Consider the following 23,448-nt stretch of genomic DNA (forward strand, 5'->3'; position numbering starts at 1 on the left):
GGCACTGCCTATGGGAAAGAGTCTGTTACTTGACCACAAGTTTTCCCATCCCTACTGCATCGCAGCCACCCTCCCTATCCCAAAGTTAAAGCCTCTTTCCCCTGCCTTCTTTGTATGGTTATATTTTGGCTTAGTTCTCAGGTCAGCCTATGCCCTGTTCCGGTGGGTGGTGTGAGGTACGGACCCCCTTGCTTCCCAGCTGCGGGGTGTCAGGTCTGCCCCACCTCAGCCAGACCCTGGACACCCAGTCAAAGGGCTCCATGGGGTCCTGCATGCTTGGCAGGCCTCTTAGCTTCGGCACATGCTCCGGTATCTGGAGGGCAGGTCTCCCTCTTGGCTATTCATAGAATCTTCTAAAACTCTAATGAATTGTGCTGGGCCATTCCCCACCCCTGCTCATCACACCCAGCACTGCCCATGTGCCAGTGTCTATGAAGTGCAACAAGCAGGTAAGTCTTGAGTAGGCCCGGCTCCCTAGCAGCCCCATGGCAGAGACAGCGCACCACCCCAGCTCTTGCCCAGAAGCGAGAAATAAGCGAGTGTCATCATCCATGAGGACAGAAGTCAGGGCAGGGCCACCTGATCTGGGGAACAATAGGAGGCATCTGGGTGCTGGCAGTTTCTTGGTGGGGATGCTAGTTGTCTGGCTGGGCTCCCGGTACAACCCATGGAGCTGGACATTTAAAACACATGCACTCTCACAGCAGGCATGTTTTATATGCACTCTTACAGGCAGGCTGGCGCATGGAGAAAAGAAAGACCGAAGAAGAGGCTGTCCGTGGGAGACCGAGCAAGAGTAGACACAGCCCCGGTGCAAACCCTTCAAAGCAGAAGCCAGTGCAGCCGGGCTCTTGTGAGTTCTCCACACTGACACCACCACCTGAGCAGAGAGCAAAACCACACCTGACAACCAGGGTGCCAGGGGAGGGGCACCTGCACCGTCGGCGGGAGGACTTTCCTTTGTCAACTGAAAAGGCAAACAGGCTCTGGAGAGGGGGCACACACCAGGTCAGAAGGCAGCAAAGAATGATAGAGACGCACATGAATGAATGGGGACGTATTGTGGTCTCAACACAGAGCCAAGGCGGCCTACACACTTGGAAAGTGAGGCTCCCCGTTCACATCACGTCCATCCCCCACCTCCCCCCGGCTGGCTGCACACATGAAGGCTCTGAACAGAGGTTACCTGGGCCAGAGAACCTGCAGCCCCATTTCACTATGCGAAGCACTTTACACATTTTGGGATACATTTTCAAGGCTAGCCAGCCTGTCTGTCTGTCAAGGCCACGCAGGGGACAGGGGCCCTTGGGCTTCACATGACAGGGCTGAGGAGCCAGGTCCCTCACCCTCACTCTCACCCCGGTAAAAGCAAGCAGCATGCAGCCGCCAGCCCAACCCGCACCATCACTGTGGCCGCCCCCAGGGGCGGAGCTGGAGAGCCTGCGCTGCTCTTTTCGCATGATGCGTAATGTTCTCCCAGCGGCTGCCAGCAGAGGAGGTAAACACACATGGGAACACAGTGTCGCTGTGCTGTTCGGGGGCCTTGGCTGAGAAAGCCCTGACGTCTGTAAATATTCTGAGCAGCCAGCCCACTGCAACACCCCACCCTCCTCCCAGCTCAAGATTGAGGATTCTACAATCTATGTTTTGTCATTTTGGCTAAGTGGCATTTCACCATGACAAATTTTCTACGGGGTACTCTCTTCTGAGAGCTCCATGATGTTTTGGGAGCACTAATTCAACTCCACACCAAGTGTCGCTGTCCCTCACAAATGAGGGGCAGAAGGAGCATTACATCAAGCTCTGGACACAGGGCCACCCCTCTACCTCAGCCTTTCCTGGCTTCCCCACAAGCCAGGGGCCAGCCCAGCCTCACAGTGGCCCCCGCTGCCTTTGTGCTCAATAAAGGACGATGGAGTACTCCCACCAAGATGTACCCTGAGTGTCAGTAGCCACCAAGAGATGGTGGACAGCCTTTTTTTTTTTTTACTTTTAAGTGTGCATGTATCATTTTTGCAAATCTAAAAAAGAAAGTTAAGGGGGGGAACTACACTGATAACCTGGGAAGACTGCTTCCTGGGGTGACCTGGGGTGACCTTGTTTCCGCAGAGGCCATCACCCAACCCTATGGTCTGGACCAACAAATGCCAGATTCTGCGGTGATGCCCTCACTCACTGACGTGTTGTCAAAGGATGGACCCAGTCCCTGAACATCTGGAGCAACAATGACAAGTGTGGAACCACTTCTAAAAGCCCTCCAGTCTCCCTGCCATGGGCCATTTACCTCCAGACATGCTCTGGAGGCACCTCGTTTCCCCACAGAAGTCCTCAGAAGTAACAAGCACACATCTTCTGTGGGCAGGCAGCAGAGGTGCCTACAGAGAGCTCACCCTCTGATGCAGAAGCAGGCACGGGAATGAGACCCCAAGATACCACACAGAGTTACATCCACGGTGAAATGGAATCCAAAAGCCCACAAAAAGAGGTCACAAAAGAAGCATGAGGCCATAACAACAGTTTAGGGGCTGAGGGGCCAAAACAGAATTGACAGCCCGTTTCCTTCATTCAGGAAAGGCTGCGGTCACTACATACCAGAGCAGGCAGTGGCAGCAGCCCAGTCTGAGTGGCCGGAAGCCTGTGCACATGCCAGTAACACGAAGCCGCAGGACTGAGGCTAGTGGTCAAAGGCCGGCTAAGGTGGAGGCACCAAGGCAGCCCACCCACCACACGGGAGCACTAGGATCCTGGAGACAGGGGACAGAACCGCTGCTGTGTCCTCCTGCCTCCGCCCCATCAGACAGGTCACCCCAGGATCCTGAGACAGTGGCCCAGGTGGAACAGAGGCACTGGGACCTGGCCCTGGCTCTGAGTGACCTTGGGAACACCACCTGCCCCTCAGCTGGAGTGTTCTTAGCTGTGGACAGCATCTGACCAATGAACGTTTGCCCAAAAAGGTTCCCCAGAGGTTTAACAAGCAAGTTCGAGAAAGCATTTCCAAAGTGCTACCAGCTGCAGGTATCCCTTATAGCGGCCATGGCGTCACCACTGCCTCATGGAAGAGAGCTCTGAGCCCAAACAGCAGTCAGCAGGTCGGGAACAGGACGCCAGGCCAGGCCTGGGCCCAGCATGTGATACCCCTGCTGGAGGAAAAGGCTCGGGGACTGGTCCAAGGGCAGGAGGCTCACTCTAGGGAGGCCGTCAAGCACCTGCCACGCTGGGGTCGGGGAGGGGTCCCCTGCCCAGTCCCCCTTCGATGCCCTGACCAACGGAGCCACCCCAGAAAAGGCGTGAGCCAGCACTTGCCTACTCAGACCTCGGCGGTCAGCCGGCGGCCCGGACACCGGCCCCGGGGAGGCGGCACCGTGACTCAGGGCTTCAGAACCGTCTGAGGCCGTAGCCCACCCACCCCGCAGCGACCGCGCAGCTCCCAGCCCCGCCAGGCTGCCTCCCCAGCGAGGCCCGCCCGGCCTGCCCGTGGCCCCGCTTCCCATCCTGGCGGGGTCACTGGACACGCCTTCCAGGAACCCATGGGGCTGCGTCGGGGGCCGTGTGGGGTCTCTCGTCGGATTTCCACTCCACGCCTCGGGAAAGGGAACCAGGCAGGGCGGGAGGTGCGGTCCTGCCCCTCCCCTCCCCGCCCGCGCCCCCGGACCCCGCGCCCCCGGTCCCGGGCCGGCCCTCCCGGGAGGGAGTCCGCCGGCCCGGCCGCCGACCGCACACTCACCGCCTCCGCCGCCGCCGACTTCCGGGTGCCGCGCCCGCGCGCCCCCGCCGCCGCCCAGGCCCCGCCCCCGCCCCCGCCCAGGCCCCGCCTCCGCCCCTTGAGCGCTCGCCATTGGACTGCGCCGCCAGGGGCGGGGCCGCACGCCGCGACCCCAAGCGCCGTTGGCTGCGCGCGCTGTCGCTCGGGGGCTGCAGCCCTCCCGGCGCCCCGCCCCCGGGGCTGCGCCAAGCCTCGGGCTGCGCGGGCGTCTGGGGGTCTCGTGACCCCCGCGGCTTTCCCAGCTCCCCAGCCCTGAGGACGCCTGCGCGAGGTCGCTGCCCCTTGCGGCCGCCCCAAGGGCATGGCTTCGCGGACCCGTTAGGGCGGCAGCCTGAACTCCGGGGGCGGTAGGTCACCAAACCACCTGGCGGTCTTCGCTGAGAGCGATAGGGGGATGCCCACTTCCGGACCCGCCCCTCAGACCGGGTCCTGGGCCACACCCTGTACTGGCTCCAGACCTGGCCATCCCTACCTTTTCTTTAAGGCCCCCAGTTGGGTTTTGCCTCTGCCATTCTGGCCTTTGCACCGCCTCCACCCCAGCCCCGCAATTCCTAGCGCACACAGGAAAGACCCTGGACCGGGCACTCCAGACCCACCCAGCCACTCTGGCCTTTGCACCGCCACTCCACCACCACTTCCACCACCACCCACCCTACCCCGGAATCCTGGCACACTCAGGAAAGACCCTGGACCAGGCACTCCAGACCCACTCAGCCACTCTAGCCTTTGCACCGCCACTCCACCACCACTTCCACCACCACCCACCCTACCCCGGAATCCTGGCACACTCAGGAAAGACCCTGGACCAGGCACTCCAGACCCACCCAGCCACTCTGGCCTTTGAGCTCACTTAGAGGCTGTTCTGCAGGTCCAGGCCCTAGGATGAAGAATTGGACCACCCTCAGCTGTAATGAGTGAGCAAGAGGGCAGGAAGGGGCACTGACTGGGGCCCTCCCAACAGGAGAGAGGCATTCACTGCGCTCCCTGCCTTCAAAGACCTCTAGGCTGTGTCTGGGGCCTGAATGCAGGGAGAGTGGAGAGTCAGGGGACAAGGGCCCAGGGCCTACTCCCAAGTGGGCGCTCAGCAAACTATGACAAGGATGACAGTTATGCTAAGAATAGTAACAGTGTGCTAAGCACTCTAAACCCAGGGTCCCTGTCCACAGCTATTATTCCCCCCCATTTTACATATACAAAGGCTGAAGTTCAGAGCAGCCATGTCATTTTTTAAAAAAGATGGCAAATGGCAGTGGCTGGATTAGCTCCACAGTCCTGTGTGAAGCCCTCCTGTCCTGTTCCTGACTCAGAGCACTGATGTCCTGTGGAAGACTGGGGTTTAGAGAGGGAAGGGGCCTGACTGGTGATAGAAAAAGGCAAGTATTGAATCCAAACCTGCCTGATGCACCCAAATGCCCATTCCACCCTACTCTCTTGCCATCTTTTCTGTGCTCCTCCTGGAACCCAACAGAAGCCCTTTACAGACATGGACACCGAAGACTCCAGATGTCCAAGGATTCATGGCCAGCAAGTGGTCAACCTAGCCTGATGCATGGTCCTCCCTCCCCATATGCAGCAGCAGAATCCTCCTGAGCTGGTACCAGTGATTTCCCTCTGAGCAGCCAGACTTTGCAATCCACCCAAGAGGCAATAAAGTTAGATAAGCAAGACTTGGGGCCGAGGCTGTGTGACCTCACCCTGGGGCACAAGGCAGCAGTTGCAGAGTACTCTGCCCCCAAACCACTGGGCCACACGCCTCAGGGGAGGTGCTTTCCTGTTATCAACAAAGAGAGATGAGCTCATGCATGGGTTGGACAGAGGTTCAAATCCTGGTCTGCCACGAAAGCACATAGCTCTGGGCCAGCCCCCTTCCAGCTACACTCTTCCCATCTAGATGGAGCCATGTCAGGTACTCACTCTGATCTGTCTCCACTGACTCCAGTTGACAACATTCAGTGCTAGGGAGCAGATAAGATAGGATAAGATGGGTTTGGGCGGGAAGCTGAACTCTCGGGTATTAGGGATGCAAAGAGTTCACACATCCTTAGTTGGGGAGCTCACTACCTTATAGTCACCCTTTTTGGTCTCTAAGCATTTGCCACTGTTGAGAAGTTCTTCTTGACCTCCATCTGAAACCTTTTTCCCCCTATAGCTTTGCTCACATGTCCCCGGGATGTCCCCACAGAGCTAGGTGGAGGTGGGGGGAGAGGGAGGAGCCTAGGGTACTGGTCCCTGTGCCAGTGGTCACATGGTAGGGACTCTCCATCCTGTTTTTTGACTGTTTCTGACCCCTGCCTGCAGCCTGGGTTATGGTAGGCCTGCTGCCTGAGAATGGCCTTGAGTTCCTTGGAACCCACACTGTCCATCCTACTCCTCTGTATATAGCTGGTGACCCAGCTTGGGGGACGGAATCCTGCCTGGAGCGGGAGGCGGGGAGGCAGCCCCCACCTAGGACAATTTTGGAGCATGATTCTCCCTTTTGCTCTCTCACCAGAGCTCTGTCCAGCCCCTCCTGCCACCATCAGCAAGTGTGTGGGGAAGGGTTGATGCTGAATCACAAGCTCACTATGAGAATAGCGCTCCAGGAGGACCAGGGCCCAATGCCCCTGGAGAAATCCGTAGGGACAGTTTGACTAATGGAAGGAAGAAAATCCCTCCAGCCCACACAGCAGCTGGCTCAGAATGTCACCAATGGTGCAGCTCCATAAGACAAGAGCTAACTTGCTCACAGAGACTCCTGTGTTCCAGGGAAGGACACTGCACTCCATCTTCCCAGAGATACAAGCAACATCGCTATGCCAGAGTGTCAGATGGCTCTCACCTCCAGTGCCCAACTTCAATTGACCAGCAGTGGCTGACTGGTTCTAAAAGGGTAGGATGGATTTGCTACGTGTGCTAGGTACCACAGGGGGAACCCAATGGTGGTACCAGTGGTGAGTTCTGGCCCTACATCACTTCACTTTCTTTGTTAAGAGGAAGCAACTTATGGGTGAACACTCTGGCTCCCTGATGTGGGTGGATAAGACATGAATGTCTGGTCTCCCCATTAATGCTGTCATGGGTCTGTGACTCCCTGGGTAGACATGGGGAATATGATGGGCTGAGAATCTGGTCATCTCCAGGTGCAACCAGGACAGGAAAGGCTTAGAACTAAGCCAGAGTCCCTGGCCAAGGGGCCATCATCTCATGAACCCCCTGAAATAAGCTCCAACATGCAGCACCCCTATTGGTACCCCACCACACACACCACAAAGTTAAGTGGAGCTGGCCAAGGATTATGGTTCCATTTGTGGTCATATATGTGTGCTTCGTTTCCCTCCAAGGACCAGGTGTCGGCTCTCCACCTGGCAGAGAAATGCGACTTGTGCTAAATTCCATTCAGGTGGTTGCGCCCCCTACAGTGTTTCTCCAAGACCAGAGGTAGGGTGGAGGAAACGGGACACCAGGAAGGAGGCTGGTGACAAACACACAAACTCCTCCCTCCACCCCTCCCGGACCCTGAGCTGCGGTGATTTGATAGAGGAGGGGAGGGCAGCCCTGCAGGGTGGGCCGAGCCGAGGGGTCCGTGGATTCAGGCCGGTGGAGGAGGACAACCTCTGGTTCGCCGAAAGGACCTTCCTGCCCCGAGAAACACGGCTCCCCATCCAGGCTCGCGGAGCCCAGGTCGGGCCGCGCCCCTGCTGCGAGAACCCCCCAGGCCCGGGGGTGACGGGCTAGGCTTGCACCCGAGTGACCTAAAGCAAGTGAGAACCTTTCTGAGCTTCGATTTCCCATCTGTAGAATGGGAAGGTAGCACAACTCTCCCTCGCAGAGTGTGCGAAGAACACAATTAGATCCGGACAGGAGGGCGCGGCGCGCCCGGTGAACAGCAGGCGCGGGAGAAGGATCCCTGCGAACTAGGGGCGGTGATGGAGGCAGCGAGGCCAGAGTCCTGGGAAGGGGCGCGGGGCTCGCCAATCCCCGCTCGGTGCCGGGGGGCCCGGGCAGGTCCTCGAACGCCGCCGAGAGGGGGGCGGCCCCGAGCCCGGCCGCCGCCGCAGCGGTCCCGGCAGGTGCCGGGGCCTCGGCCACTCCACGGAGGGGCCGGCGGTCGGCCGGGACGGACACCCCGGGGGCCCAATGGGAAGCCGGCGTCTCCCAGCGCCCGCCCAATCGGCGCCGGTTGCCGGGCCGCCCTGGGTCTCCCGACCAATGGGAAAATTCGCGTTCGGCTGGGGCGGGGCGGAGGGTCGCGTCGCCGGCCAGACCCGCTTTGCGCACGGGCCGCGCGAGGGGCGGGGAGGGCTGGCCCGGGGCTGCACGCTGGGCCCGGGAGGGGTCCGCCCCCGCACCCGCCCGAGTTGAGGCCCCGCGGAGCGCTGACCCCGCCGCGCCCCGGGGACGCCGCGCCCGGCGCGCCCAGAGACCCGGGGACGCCCGTCTGGGGGCGGGGGCCACGCTGCGGGGCCGCCCACGCCGCGCTCCAGGTAGGCTCGGGCCGGGGGCGGGGGCCGGAGGTCGGGGCCGGGATGGGGCCGGGGTGGGGGCCGGGGGTCGAGGCGGGCTCCTGAGCGGAGAACCGAGGTACGAGCCGGGCCCCGCCCCACCTCGCCCCTCGCGCCGCGGTGCGCGAGACCCGGGGCCGCGGGGGCGGGGCCCTTTGTGCGCGGTCTCGGGGCCCCGGCGGGGCGGGCCGGGGCGCCCCGCACAGCGCGCCCCCGCCGAGCCGCGGCCGGAGCCCGCCGCCCGCAGCCACGCTCGGCCTGCGCGGCGCTGGGCGCCTTGCCCCGGGGCTTGGGGGCCGGAAACTTTCCAGGGGCCCGAGGGCCGGCGGGGCCGGGGAAGTTTCCCGGGGCGGCGCGCCCCTGGAGCCCGCTGGGGCTCGGGAGCCAAGGGGATGTCCCCGCTCCCGCCGCTCCCGCCGCCCAGAGGACGAGGGAGAGGATGCCGCCTGGTGGCCCTGCCTGGTGCCCGCACCGGGGATCCCCCCACTCCCGCCGCCCGAGTCCCCTCGGTGGAACACCGGGCCCGGCAGAGGCGGATGCCCCCAGTCGGCGCGGTACCCAGCCCGGTTTGCTGAGGTGTGGCCTGGGGCGGGCAGCCTGACATCCCGAGCCTTCCCCGTGTAATCTTTAATTAAATGTTGGGTACTTGAAACGTACTCATTTCTGCGTAACGTATCCCTGAAAACGGAGCTCCGGGACTCTGGCTCCGCTTTCCCGTTAGACCCAGGCCTGTTTAGAAACAGGGAAGAGAAAAGAATCATGCCAACAGGGTTTCATCCTTTGGGCTAGGCTCTCAGTGTAACCTCGGGTGCTTGCCCCTCTCTCACACCCCTTCCCACTGTCCCCTGCAGGGCACACACCAAGTCAGGATCTGTAAACCCAGGGGATTGGCAGATGAGCGGCTTAGGGCATGTCAGGGCACTCCCCCGCCCCGCCCCCCTCTCGTGAGGACCTGTGGGGGGGGAGGGGGGTACTGAGAGCCTCGATCCCCTCCCTCTGCCTCCCCTTGAGATGCAGACCCCCCAGCAGCAGTCTGCTGGTCCCAAGCAGGTCCTGCCTGTCCTGTGTTCAGTGTATCTCTGGACTTGAAATGGTGCTGCACACAGGAGACAGAGCCTTCTCCACAGCATACTGGGCTCATGGCCAGTTGTTCTTTTTAATTAAATGTTGGGTACTTAACCAAGTAGTAGGTGGCCCAGGTCTTGGGTCCCGCCGCAGCATGTGGGGCTGTGAATCCACAATTCATGCTTTCTTCCAGCCTTGCCCTGTCCCACCCACAGTGCCATGTCTGTTCCCTGCTCCCTAAAGTCTGTGATCCACCGGCACCCAGCACAGGGCTGGGCACAGAGCACTCACTGTGCTGGGGATTCTAGTCCTGGCCTAGGCAGGAGGGTCACAGCCAAGTCAGCCTTGGCCCTGCTCTTCACAGTCTTTTCCATGTAGACAGAAGAACCTGCAGTCCACAGGTAAACTGGGCCGGCTCTAAGTCCTACTAAATTAGCATCCCCATGCCACAGTGGGGTTGCACGGTGGCCCCTCAGATCTCTTCCCAGGCTCAGGGGTCTCTGCATCTCAGAGGCTTGGTGAAGGCAGGGCATCTCTGTTGGTGCTGCGTAAGGATTCAGGGCAGATTTACCACACCCTCTTCGCCCAAGGGACAGGCCTGAGAGTCGTGAATAGAGGAGCCCCTAGCCAGTCCCTAGTATCTGCCCTGTGATCTGATCTCAGCGGTGGGAGGGAGGTGAGGGCAAGCTTGACCTCAGGACAAGCCCTGGGGGCTGCCAGGAGGGCCACAGGGGGTTTGGGAACCTCTGAATGGCAGCTCAAGTTTTGCTGCCAGCTTCCATCAAGATTGTGATAAAGTCTTGGTCTGCTCAGCAGGAGACCCAGGACTAGGGAATAATCAGAAGGAATACGAGGTCAGGAATCCCTTATCGGGCCTTCCCGGCCAGGACAGCTGCACAACGTGGTTTATTTGATAGGTCAGGAAGATGAGCCCAGAGTGCATGGACACCCATTTCAGCCGCATCTGTCCCTCCTCCTTCCCCCCACCGCTGGTCAGGCATAGGCCCTTCCCCCTGCCCTGGGGGATCCCGAGGAGCCAGCAGCCTCCAGGAAAGCAGCGGGTGCGGCCACCAGAGGGCACCCAGGACCGCCAAGGCTGGCAAGCCTGACCCCGCCCAGCCACCTTCAGTGCTGGGACCCTTCGGGAGGGACCTGGTGGGGCCTGCTTCAGACTGCTTGTCCAGGGTATGCAGCTGGCAAGGGGCAGGGATCCCTGGGGCAAGGCCTCTCAGTAACCCCAAGAGCCCCTCACTGCCTTTGGTGCAGGCAAGGGGAGACCAGGGACTGAATGGCAGGGTGACTGCCCACAGGCTTGGGCAAGGACAGTGAGAAACAGGCCCTGAGCGAGGCCTCCTTCAGGCCTTCACCCCAGGGGCCTCCTCAGCTTCCATAGGCTGACCCTGCCCCCACCCAGGGGTCCAGGCAAGGACTCTGAGCCGCTTGCAGCTTCTTTTCACTGCATCTGTGAAAGAAGGTGTGACAGAAGCAGGTGCCTTTTCATGTTGTACCCAGAGTGGCCAGTGGCCTGGAAGAGCACGTCCAGATCTGTTATGGTGGAGGAGAACATGGAGCTGGAGTGCAGAACAGGCTCCTAGGCAGACTTGCCTGCCCCCCCTCCCCGCCCCCACCACCTAGCCTCCTCATCGTCTGCCCAGCCCACCTAGCCCGGGGCCCATCCCTCCTTTGGACTCTGCTCATGGAGCTGCCTTGTGCCATGGATGCATGACAGGTCCGTTTGCAGGACTGGCTCTGTGTGGCAACCCCTGTGGCCTGGGTTCCTGCCCCTATCTGAGATGCAGCAGGCCTTCCCAAGATTGGGGGCAGACTGGAAGATTGCCGGGCGCCCCAGTGTGGGGAGGCCGGTGGTAGGGGTAGGCCCCGGCTAGTATAGCCAGGGGGAGTTGTCCCCACTTCTCAGGACACTCCTCATTTGGGAATGGAGCCCAATAAGAGGCAGGTTTCATGACTCCCTTTGCCCCAGAGCTCCTGGGTCGGGGGTCCTTGGTCAAGTAAGTGACCCCAGACCCCACATATCAATCCTAAGGGAATGCTAAGTAGGGATTCCTAAGACAGGTACCTCCTGCATTCTCAGCACAAAGCCTGTCATTCGTTCTCTCTTCATATCCACACCTGTTCACTCCCTCAGGGCTCCTGTCAGACTCTGCCTTGCCCTCACCTATACAATGTCCTGTGACAAGGGTGCCCTGGAGACCCATGCCTCTCAGAGCCGCCACCACCCTGCATCCCCCAGTGCCTCCCACTTCCCCTACCCTCCTCCTCCAGGAAACCTTTGGTGGCTCTCCCCACTGGTGTCTGCTACTGGCTCTCCTCCATGTTTATGGAGCTCTTATCCTGACCAGAGCCCCACAAGGAGGGAACGTGTTCTTGTGGCCAAATATCCCCAGTTGAGGTGGGGACGCTGGGAACAGAAAGACATAAGTTCAAATCCTGGACCAAGTTTCCCCATCAGAAAAATGGGGTATTGGGTCAATCCAAGGCACCTAGCAAGAGTGACATGAGGGTGTACAGCCAGCACCTTGTGAGGCTTTGCTCGAGGCCAGCCCTGAGGGGGAGCTTGGCAGTTATCAGGACTGATAAGAAAGGCATGTGGCTATCTATGGGGCAAAACCTATGTGAACATTTAAGCCAAAAACAGAAGCAGACCAGAAACGTCACACTCCAAGCAGAGCTGCTTCCTGAACCTCAGACTTCAGGGTAGGAAACGCAGCCCCTATGCTGTGGGTGGGGTGGGGACCGTGGGTGGGCAGGCTCTCTCCCAGACTGCCCTCCCAGGCACACACGAGGGTGAGTGTGCACAAACCCATACACATGAACACACACACCTACCTGGCTCGGGCCACTGTTCTTTCTTGCCTCTGACCCCACGCATCCTGATCCGTGATCCCACCATGACTCAGAGCCCCTCCTTGTGATGAAGGAGCTGCTGTGAGATGGGGACACCTATCCGCAGGGACCCCAAATAGGCCATGTCCACAAAGGAAGATTAGATAGAGGACCAATCTGGGAAACACAGTAGAGCCTAAGGGAGACAGCTTCTGTCATCCTGACCCACCAAAGCTGGCTTTCTGTTTGCAGCCGAGACTCCCTCCTCTTGTTGCCACCCTGGCTTTGTTTTTTGTTTTTTTAAAGATTTTATTTATTTATTCATGAGAGACGCAGAGAGAGAAGCAGAGACACAGACAGAGGGAGAAGCAGGCTTGTCGCAGGGAGCCCGACGTGAGACTCGATCCTGGGACCCGGGATCATGCCCTGAGCCAAAGGCAGATGCTCAACTGCTGAGTCACCCAGGCGTCCCTGGTTTTGGGTTTTAAAGATTGTAGTTTTCAGTCATCTCTACACACAACTCTGCTCAAACTTAAAAGTCTGAGATCAAGAGTTGCATGCTCTACCAACTGAGCCAGGCAAGTGCCCACCACCCTATTGTTCATTTTTATTTTATTAAGATTTTATTTATATATTCAAGAGAGATACACACAGAGAGGGGCAGAGACACAGGCAGAGAGAGAAGCAGGCTCCATGCAGGGAGCCCGAAGTGGGACTCGGTCCCGGGACACCAGGATCACGCCCTGGGCCGAAGGCAGGCGCTCAACCACTGAGCCACCCAGGCTTCCCCATATTGTTCGTTTTTATAACACAGACACTCTCTGGCATGGTCCCCAGGCCTAGATACAGTGACAGGGGATGTGTCCCCTGGGGCATGGGCTAGGCCATAAGCCCACAGGGGCTGTAGTCCTGCCTGTGAGGCACATCTAGACATCTCTCTGGCCCCTTGGTGCCAGGGTCTGGGAGCAAGGCTCTTGCCTCACAGGGACACAGGTTCTGGGCTGGCCCCAAGGAGCATCAGGAGAGGCAGGTGGCCTGTTGCACAGAAGTTCTCCTTGCTGTACGTTGATCACGATGAAGCACACCCAACTTTCTGGAATGGGGAAGACACTATGACCAGACTCCAGCTAAGCAATCGCAGTTTTGCAGGCTAGTCAACAGTATTAGAAACATTTATGAGGGATGGTGGTAGTCTGACATAAACCGCAGACACCACAGTCCCAGTCGAGCAGAGATAAGAAAATGTGCATGATATGTGGGTACACATGTCAGGAGTGCCACAGGATGACCTCGGAGTCAGGGGTGACACTGCCTCACCAGGGGTCTGGCCTCGTCCAGAAGGGACTTAGCTTGACAAATTGATCTCACAAGGTCTCCTCTGGTTTCCCTGCAGGAGCTGGAGCTGGCAGGATGGGCGTTGGGACATGCTGATCTCTCCTCGAGACAGGTGAGTGACCTGGGCTCGGCCTGGGAATATCCCCCTCTTCACATAGGACGGAAGAGAGTCCAGGTGGGCTTGGCAGGTGTGACGGACGGAGGAATGGCCCAGGGTGGTGTATGCTTCTGGTCAGCCTCCCGCTGAGTGGGCACAGCCCCCGGGCTGGACAGGGCTGGGGGTGGGGCCTCACCACTAACCCTGCTTGGATTCACCAATGACCTGGGTATGGACAGCAGCCACCAGGTTGATGTCTGGCTTGAGGGATGAGCCTGCAGTGAGGCTGACACCAGGACATTGACTGGATATGATCTTCACCTGCCTTAACTTGGATGCTTGGCATGGCAATGTCTGGTATCAGCCTCGGCCACCCAGCTTGGTTCTCAGCTCAGGAGACAGGAGCTACCAGCTGGGAACAGACAGTCCTGGGTGTTACCTGTGTTTGTGGGTTTATCTGGTAGCCACTCCTCCAGCAAGAGTAAGGCTTGATGCCTGGGAGGTATGGCAAGATTGGGAAGCTGTGTGGTCCCTGTGTCCCCCAGGTCCCTCTGGAGTGGAAGGGGTGGAATACGCCCTGCTGGCACCCTGGCCTGTCAGCGTTTTCTATGGTGGCTGCATTTACGGAGTGGTGATGGCTGATGAGAATGTCTTTGGCTGTTCTTGTTCATGCGGTCTGGGTACCCAGGCCCCAGCCCAGCCATCTGCTCCTGCCCCTCTGGGTGCTATCTCCACAAGAGGCTTGGCTAACCCAGGATTCTCAGTGACACTGAATATCCAGCGTGGACGGCCTGGCCCAGCCAGTGCTATGCTCTGTGGTGAGAAGACAGTGGCCACCAGCCTGGGAGTGCCCAGGCTTCCAGACACCTCGGTATCCTGTGCCAAGGGCTATAGGACAGGGAGGGATGGGACCTGACTCCTTCTTCCCTATTGCACATAACTCTGGGTTTGGGAAGCTGCCAGCTGGGCTGGTGGTAGCTGGGCGTCTGCTGCCACCTGGAGGTGTGCTACCTGGCCACTCCAGGTCAGGCCAGGCAGCTCAGTGGCAGGCTTCTGGGCCACCTGGGGGCCTCTGCATTGGGATGAAGAGGCTCAGGCTGCATCTAGGGCTCAGAAAGTGGCCTTGCTTGTGGTATAGGTGACATGGTTCCTGGGGGTGACGTTGGCAGGGTGCTGGCCCTGACCCCGCATAAGTCCTGGTAGGCCACCAGGCCTCAGCTTGGCCAACCAGCCAGATATAGAGTGATAGCTCTGGTCACAGGGTCTCCCTTAGCCTGCCTGCTGCACTACCCTGTCTCCCAGCATGGCTTGGTTGTTTCCTGTCCTTGTTTATCTCTCTCTGCCTCCTCCTCTTGGTTTTTTCCCAGTTTTTCTCTCGTCTTCTCTGTGTGTCTCTCTGCCTTTTCCTCTCTCTTGTTTCTGTTCTCTCCTTCTTGAGTGTGGTGGTGGATTATTCTCGTCTGCCACAGTGATTGACCATTCACGTCTGCCATGGGCCCCCGAAGAGTAGTGGCGGCTGGCATTCATGCCATCGCTGCTCTGGGCTGGGCCCATTTCACAGACTGGGAAGCAGAGCAGGCCCTGGCTGGGGCTCCCTGCTCTGTGGGCCCTGAGGTATAGCCCTGATCACATGAAGGTATGGGGCTGGGCAGGCTTGGGGACTAAGTTGGGATAGGGGTGATGACCGGCACCTTTGTATCTCCCATACTCTCCTTTGGGCACTCGTTACTCAGCCGCTGAGCTCCATGTCAGACACTGAGTATTGTGACCCTATCGCCCTGGGGAAGCCCCTGGCCTGGCAAAGAAGGCAGCAACAGAGAAAGTGGCCCACTGTGGAGCTGCAAACTGGTGATGAGAATTTCAGGGCTCCCCTTCCAGGGCTATGGTTGCCCCTCATTGCAGCCGTGCCAGCACTGATGCCACCTCCCAAAACCCACACCCTCCCAGCCTGGCCTTGCCCCTTGGCCACCTTGTCATTGGCTCCGCACAGCTGCACTGAGCTGGCTGCGTGGCTGTGACTGCCGGCCCCGTGTTGGGTTGGGGGGGGAGCGGAGATTGATGTCTTTCTCAGTCATTGATCAGAGTCTTTGTTTTATTTTTTATTTTTTTTAAATTTTTATTTATTTATGATAGTCACACAGAGAGAGAGAGAGAGAGAGAGAGAGAGAGAGAGAGAGAGGCAGAGACACAGGCAGAGGGAGAAGCAGGCTCCATGCACCGGGAGCCCGACGTGGGATTCGATCCCGGGTCTCCAGGATCGCGCCCTGGGCCAAAGGCAGGCGCCAAACCGCTGCGCCACCCAGGGATCCCAGAGTCTTTGTTTTAAAATATGAATTCTTGGGATCCCTGGGTGGCGCAGCGGTTTGGCGCCTGCCTTTGGCCCAGGGCGCGATCCTGGAGACCCGGGATCGAATCCCACGTCGGGCTCCCGGTGCATGGAGCCTGCTTCTCCCTCTGCCTGTGTCTCTGCCTCATTCTGTCTCTGTGACTATCACAAATAAAAAAAATTAAAAAAAAAAAAAAAAAAAGAACTAAAATATGAATTCTTGGGCACACTGGGTGGCCCAGCAGTTTAGCGCCGCCTTCTGCCCAGGGCGTGATTCTGGAGACCCGGGATCGACCCAAATCGGGCTCCCTGCATGGAGCCTGCTTCTCCCTCTGCCTGTGTCTCTGCCTCTCTCTCTCTATCTCTGTGTCTCAGGAATAAATAAAATCTTTTTTTTTAAATTTTTTTTTATTTATTTATGATAGTCACACAGAGAGAGAGAGAGAGGCAGAGACACAGGCAGAGGGAGAAGCAGGCTCCATGCACTGGGAGCCCGACGTGGGATTCGATCCCGGGTCTCCAGGATCGCGCCCTGGGCCAAAGGCAGGCGCCAAACCGCTGCGCCACCCAGGGATCCCTGGAATAAATAAAATCTTAAAAAAAAAAAAAAAGTATGAATTCTTCCCTTATCTGCAAGTTCTTTTTCAATCTTTCGATTTTTGTTTATGACAATTTTTTCACATTCAGAAATTTTTCATACTTTGTGGTGAAATCCATTGAATGTTTTCCTTATTTCGTTATTCTGCTGTCCTTCCTGAGCATCTAGTCAGGTAAAGGCGCCCCTGTCTTTTTTTGAGTTATTTCCAACATAGTATTTTATGCTCAAGATTTCATCAATCTAGAATTTATTTTGGCATGAATGTAAGTTGAGGATTTGTTTTTCACTTGTACTTGAACCATTTATTTTAAAAGATATTATTCATTCATGAGAGATTGTGAGCAGGGTGATGAGGGTGGGAGGGCAGAGGGAGAAGCAGACTCCCCACTGAGCAGGGAGCCCCCACGCAGAGCTCAATCCCAGGACTGAGGATCATGACCTGAGCTGAAGGCAGACACTTAATTGCCTGGACCACCCAGAACCATTTTTTTAAAAAGATTTATTTATTTATTTATCCCTGAGAGACATAGAGAAAGAGGCAGAGACATAGGCAGAGGGAGAAGCAGGCTCCCTGTGGGGAGTCCCATGCAGGACTCCATCCCAGAACCCTGGGATCACAACCTGAGCTGAAGGCAGAGTTCAACCATTGAGCCACCCACGCGTCCCCCACCCAGAACCATTTAAATATCTATGAACCATTTCTTGACTAACATTTTTCTGTCACCAGAAATTGGAAACATTGTGGAACATGTCCTTGGGTTTGTGGTGCCCATGGCAATGCCCAACCCTTAGCCAGTGCCCATGGCTTGATTTAAAAGATCAGGTTGGAGCCTCCCCTTGATCAGTCTTTGTTCTCAAAGTCATGGTTATTCTACGCGTTTACCCTACATGTGCTTGTTGGAACCTGTCGGGTCGTGCTCCCTGGGATTTCTGTGGGACTCACCTGAGGCTTGCAGTCTTTGGAGCCAGTGGGCCCTCCCTGTGTGTGCCTGTGGCATATCCTATGCGGTCTCCCGATGTCACGGGGCTCTCACAGGAGGGCCTGTCCCCACTCTGAGCACCTTTATTTATTGAAAAGAGGTCCCTGCGCTGCTAGGGTCCTTGCTGCTGCCGCTGCAGAGCCTGGTGCAGGATGGCTGTTCTCTCTCTCCTGTGCAACTGTCAGCCAGACATCCAGGCCTTTGTGATCAGACTCATGGGTCATTTCCAGGTGGGCAGGTCCCCTGGGGAGCCCCAAGCCCTTTCCCACTTCTCAGGTGGGGCAGGAGGAAGAACATTCTATGTGGCAGGACTTGGGTTCAGACCCTGGCTCTGCTCACGCTGTAGGCCTTGTGAAGGGCTCGGCGCAGGTGGTGCTCTGCTGCAGTTAGGGCAGGAGTGCCGCACCAGCTCCCGGCTGTGCCATCACACCTTCAGGATCATCCACAGCTGGTGGTGTGGCTGGTGCACCCTAGCCTACATCCCCCAGGCCGCCAGGTGAGATGGTACTGCGCTAGCATACCCAGGCTCCCCTGGGCAGTCTCGTGGTAGCATTTAGCCCAGCCCTGCATTTACCTGGCCCCCCAGCCCCCAGCTTATCTCACCCACAGGAAGGCTGCCCACTCTCAGGTGGGGAGATGGAAATACCCCACCCCCATGGCACATCTTGCCAGGTTGACTTTGCAGCTGATGAGTTTGGTATTTAGAATATGCCTTTAGTTAAACTTTTTCTTTTCAAAATATTTTCACTCTCCATGAAATCCTAATTAGGCCATTCATTCGTCTGAATGTACTTGCTGCTCTTGCATTTTGCAAGATAATGAGGCTGCGGGGCGGCTGCCATCCCCAGGCTCCCAGGGCCTTCACTTTCTGCCCTGGAGGGAGATGCTGGCCCCACCATGGGCCATCCCTGCCTGTAAGATCAGGGCCATGGTGCCAGGGGGGGTGAGGGTGGGGCACCAAGTATACAGATGGGGAAAGTAGATGAAGGGGTCTCCGCCCCACCAAGGCCCACCCTTCACCTCCTGTCACCCCAGACCCAAGATCAAGCCCAAGGGAGGGACCTCCTAGATCCTGCTGACCCAGGCTCCCCTGGGTGTGCCTGAGGGGCTGACAGCAAGGGAGAGGCCACCAGACCTGTAGATGCCAAATAACCGGGACACCAAAATTCCGTTTTGCTTTTTAAAGATTTTATTTGTTTATTTGAGAGAAGGAGGGAGAGAGAGAGAGAATGCGCTAGCCCCCACGTGCAAGCATGGGGCAGGGTAGAGGGAGAGAGAGAATCTCAAGCACACCCCTGGCTTCCAGAGATCCTGACCTGTGCTGAAATCAAGAGTTAGATGCTTAAATGACTGCGCCACTCAGAGGCCACTCCACCACCCTCGTTTTGCTCTTTTTAAATAATTATAAATGTGTGTTGTTTATAGAAAATGTAGAACATACAGAAAAGAAGGAAAATGAAATCATACCTATCATGGCCCTGTAGACCGGCACCTCTGTCCTCCCTCAGGTTCCTGGGAGATGGTTTCCATGTGTACGTGTTTAAGTGGGCTGGGGGCTTGTGATCCCCACCTCGCACCTCACCAGCATCTCCCATGTAGGTGTAGGGATGCTTGACCAACGCAGAAGGGTACCTGTGGTGGGGCGTGCTGGCCCCGCCTCTCCTAGGGCCTCTGTACTTCCCCAGGCACACCCATATCTGGCCCCCTCTGGCCCTGGGGCCTGTGTGCACCTCAGCTAAGAGCTTGGAAGCACATCACATCATGGACTCAGGCTGTTTGCAGTCGTCAGGGCCACTGCAGTAAATAAATTTTGCCCAGAGCTGTTATTCTACATTTAAACAACTTGGGCTTGACCTTGAGTTTCAGGCATAACTGGTATGTACGTGCGTGCATGTGCACATATACATGCGCATTTATGCTGGGGACAGAGCCTTGGTGGGAGTCATCAGATGCCTGCAAGGCCTGAGAGTGGCCTGAGGGTGGGCCCCATGACAGCCCTTCTCCCAAGAGGTAGTAGCTAAGGTAGCTATGCTCACTGTCTTCAGACAGCCCACCCAGGGACCTGCAAGGGAGACAGACCCCCTGGGAAGGCAGACAGTCCAGGAAGGAATATCTCATGCGAGGACCACACCTCGCACCTATCCCCTCAACTGTGACATGGGAACCCGGGTGTCCCAGCAAATATTTGTAAAGGGACTCCACTTCTGGTCCTGTGCTGAGGGATGCGGGTGATCGGGAGGCTAGGCTGGTCCTCAGCTCTGTGGGCATTGCACACAGTGGGTGCTAGGGCCTTCTCTCGCCCCGTCGCCTCTGCTCCCACCATCCTTTTCACACATACTTCCTCAGCACCGAGGCTGGTGCCCATGGGGTTTGGAGGCCTGGCCGTGCCAGCACTCCCCCAGAGGATTACCTCCAAGGTGAGTCACTGGGTTCCTTGGAGAGGGCGCATGGATGTTTCTGTAGTAAGAATGAAAGCTTCAGTGATGAGTCTCCTCTGCACACTTGGAAGCCTAGGGCTCAAGGCACCTTAGCACCCTCATTCCTGTCCAGATGACCACAATGGGGGAAGGGCTCTCGGGCTCTGAGGGTGTCATCTCTGCCCCTTGGAGTATACCATGGCCTACCCAGTCTGCCCACCTTGGCTTAGGGTGGGGTCCACCCCACCCTGATGGGGTGAGAGGGAAACAAGGGTGGGGAGGGGAGGAAGGGCAAGGATGTAGGAATATAGGAGACAGGGTAGGCAGGGATACAAAGGGAGGTGGGGGTGCAAGGAGGCAGAGGTACAGGGGAAAGTGGGACTTTAGGGAAGGGAGAAGGAAGTGTACAGGGTAGTGTGGGGCACAGGGGAATTGAAGGTCCCAGAGAGATATGGGAGCATAGAGTAGAGAAGCAGACATGCAGAGGAGGGTGTTAGGGCAGGTGTACAGGGGGAGGCAGGGACACTGGATCAGGAGGGAGGCCTGCAGTGGTTGAAGGGCCTGGGTTCAGGCCCTGGGACAGTATGTTCTAAGTACCCTCACCAGATGTTGGGCCTTCTGTGGAGTACTGGAGCTGGAAGGGGGCTTTCCTGAACACATTGTAGGAGGGCAGGGGTGGGTCCTGGGATCCCTGACTGCCCCCTGTCCCCCATCAATGGGCACAGACTGACAGCCTTACCTGTCACCTCCTGCCCAAGGTGAGTGGCAGGCCTATTGCCACCCAGGGCCCCAGAGGGTATAGGGCCATGGCTAGGACCACAGCTGGGGCAGAGACGTGGGTGGGACCAAAGCCATCTTCTCTCTTGGGCTTCCCAGCATGAAGGTGGGGAATTATGATGGGAAACTGAGGCTCAGCAAGCAGAGCTGAGCCCTGCCCCAGACAACTGCATCTTCCCTTCCCAGTTTTCTTGGTAACAGTTCTCTGGCCTTTGTAGGGAGCTATTGGTTATGATGAGATTATTTCGGTATTTGTATTTGAAGAAATAACCCAGATGTTTCTTTGCCAAACCTTTGAAACAGGGGCATTGGTTAATTTTTAATTAAGCCTTTATGCTAGTGAAGGTTTGTCTTTACAGGGCCAGGACATCCAGAGAGGTAGTGTTGCTGGGGGTAGGGGTGGGCGTGGGTGATGCCTCAGGGGAGGACACCATCTGTGACTATGACACAGGGAGCAGCCTTATACCCTGTGGGAACCCTGGGCGCAGCACATAGGCTACCTTGTCTGCCTGCTCCTGGTGACTCTGTCCCCCTGCCCTGACTCCACTGCTCAGAGCATCCCCCACAATTGATGGGCAGGAGGAGTGATCCTCAGACAAGACCCCAGGTCTGAGAAGAATGGCCTTGGGCAGGGGGAAGGGACTGGGTGGGAGTTGAGGAATGTTTGCTGTCGCCTTCCCTGAAGCTGATGGGGGGCTCTTCAGCCAGGCAGGGAAAGCTCTTGAGCTGGGCCTGGTTCTCCTGCTCACTCCTTTAGCAAATATTTTATCTGGTTTCTCCCACCATGAGATCCCCCACTGCCTTCAGGATACAAGCCATCCCTGGTCCCTGTGACACCAGCAGCCCCGCTCCTTGCTGCATCCACCTTCAGACTCAGCAGGCTCTGCCTGGGTGAGGGTCTCTGTGGACCCATTCCCAGCATCATTCTAGATACAGAGATGCCCGCAGCAAGGCAGCATTCTCCTGAGTCTTCAGGAGTCTCTGAGGCAGTCCTTCTCCTGACATTTCTCCAGTTTTTTGCAAAAATTGGCCTCACTGTAGAACTCATGCTTGAATTCCTCAGTGCAGCCCAGCATGGGAGCCATAGTACTCTGTTGGTCTGGATACTGTTTGCCAGCTGTTCATCCTTGCTTCCTTCTTGCAATGGAAATGGTTTGAATACCTGCCACCTGCCAGATGCTGTGCTGCCTGCCACTCAGCTCTGGTCTGGAATCTAGCAGGGGCCAAGGTGTTCGCTTTCCTCACCTGCCCCCACATTTGGTGCCATTTGTGGCAGCAAGGGAGGGTTTAGATGTGTTGCGTCATTTTGTCCATGCAGGGGCCTAAGAGCTGTTGACTGAACTTCACAGTGTGATCTTGGGCTCACAGGTTAATTTTCTACAACTTCTTTAAGTCCTGTTCTCTCTGAACGTATCTATGAAAAGTTTCTATTTCTGGCATGTGAAAGGTAGTCAGAAATGCATTGGTCATTTCAATGGGAATCCTGGTTTGGAGACTTAGATACCTATGTGCTAACCATTTTAGGTTTGTCCTAGTTTATTCATATTCATTATTTTTTTAAAAAAAGGTATTCTGGAATCATTTATGTTGTTGATTCTCTCTTTTATAAATTGTCTGGGGATTACTCATGGGAGAGCTTTAGAAATAGGCAGAGAGAGGGGATCCCTGGGTAGCTCAGTGGTTTAGCCCCTGCCTTTGGCCCAGGATGTGGTCCTGGAGTCCCGGGATTGAGTCCCACATCGGGCTCCCTGCGTGGGGCCTGCTTCTCCCTCTGCCTGTGTCTCTGCCTCTCTCTCTCTGTGTCTCTCATGAATAAGTAAATAAAATCTTAAAAAAAAAAAAAAAAAAGAAATAAGCAGAGAGAAAACGGAGCTTGTTGCAAGGATGTTTTAGTGTTTTTCATTTAGCTCTGGTTCACTTGTATTCATAGTCATTCTTTATTAATAATGAAAGTATTTAAAGCTATGAATTTGCCTCTGAGTATAGTTTTGTCTATTTTCCCCCAGCTTTATTGAGGTATAATTGACAATAATATTGTGTGAGTTTAGCGTGATGATTTAGTACATAAACATTGCAGAGTGTTTACCACAGTAAGATTGGTTAACACATCCTTCATCTCCTATAAATTGCCATTCTTTTGTTGTTATGGTGAGAACATTAAACATAGCAACTTTTTTCAGAGCAACTTCTAAGTATTCAATACAGTATTAATTATAGTCACCATGCTGTACATTAGATCCCTGGAACTTATCCATCTTTTTTTTTAATATTTATTTATTTATTTATTATAGACATAGAGAGAGAGAGAGAGAGAGGCAGAGACACAGGCAGAGGGAGAAGCAGGCTCCATGCTGGGAGCCCGATGCGGGACTCGATCCCAGGACTCCAGGATCACACCCTGGGCCAAAGGCAGGCGCTAAACCCCTGAGCCATCCCCCAACTTATCCATCTTATAACTAAAAGTTTATCCCCTTTGACCACCATCTTCCCGTTTCCTCTACCCTTTGGCCCCTGGCAACCACCATTCTACAACCCATACATTTTTTAAAAATATTTTATTTATTTATTTGACAGAGAGAGCACAAGCAAGGAGAGCGGCAGATAAAGAGGGAGAGGGAGGAGCAGGGAGCCCGAAGTGGGGCATGATCCCAGGGTCTTGGGATCATGACCTGAGCTGAAGGCAGACCTCCAACAGACTGAGCCACACAGGCGCCCCCAACCCACCCATTTTTATGTATAATGTTTGAATGTATTTTTCACTGTTT

At 56.5% G+C, this 23,448-nt stretch overlaps 2 protein-coding genes across 9 annotated transcripts in view; one reads left to right on the forward strand and one right to left on the reverse strand.

Annotated features, from left to right (window-relative positions):
• The window catches only part of TANGO2 (transport and golgi organization 2 homolog), a 38,363-nt gene extending 34,578 nt beyond the window's left edge, over positions 1–3,785 (reverse strand). The window contains exon 1 of one of the 3 annotated variants that reach the window (XM_025474820.3): positions 3,725–3,785. The gene's annotated coding sequence lies outside the window, so the exon portion shown is untranslated. Of the gene's footprint in view, positions 1–3,303; positions 3,429–3,724 lie in introns of those variants that run through there. The other 2 variants (XM_049101867.1, XM_025474816.3) reach the window with 2 other exon arrangements.
• A 150-nt stretch (positions 3,786–3,935) lies between these two features.
• ARVCF (ARVCF delta catenin family member) overlaps positions 3,936–23,448 on the forward strand; it is a 54,709-nt gene continuing 35,196 nt past the window's right edge. The window contains exons 1-3 of one of the 6 annotated variants that reach the window (XM_049101871.1): positions 3,936–4,110; positions 6,509–6,632; positions 13,547–13,600. The gene's annotated coding sequence lies outside the window, so the exon portion shown is untranslated. Of the gene's footprint in view, positions 4,111–6,508; positions 6,633–7,986; positions 8,227–13,546; positions 13,601–23,448 lie in introns of those variants that run through there. The other 5 variants (XM_025474824.3, XM_049101872.1, XM_049101870.1 and 2 more) reach the window with 5 other exon arrangements.

The sequence above is a fragment of the Canis lupus genome, chromosome 26 (genome assembly GCF_003254725.2).
Source record: "Canis lupus dingo isolate Sandy chromosome 26, ASM325472v2, whole genome shotgun sequence".
NCBI classification, from domain to species: domain Eukaryota; kingdom Metazoa; phylum Chordata; class Mammalia; order Carnivora; family Canidae; genus Canis; species Canis lupus.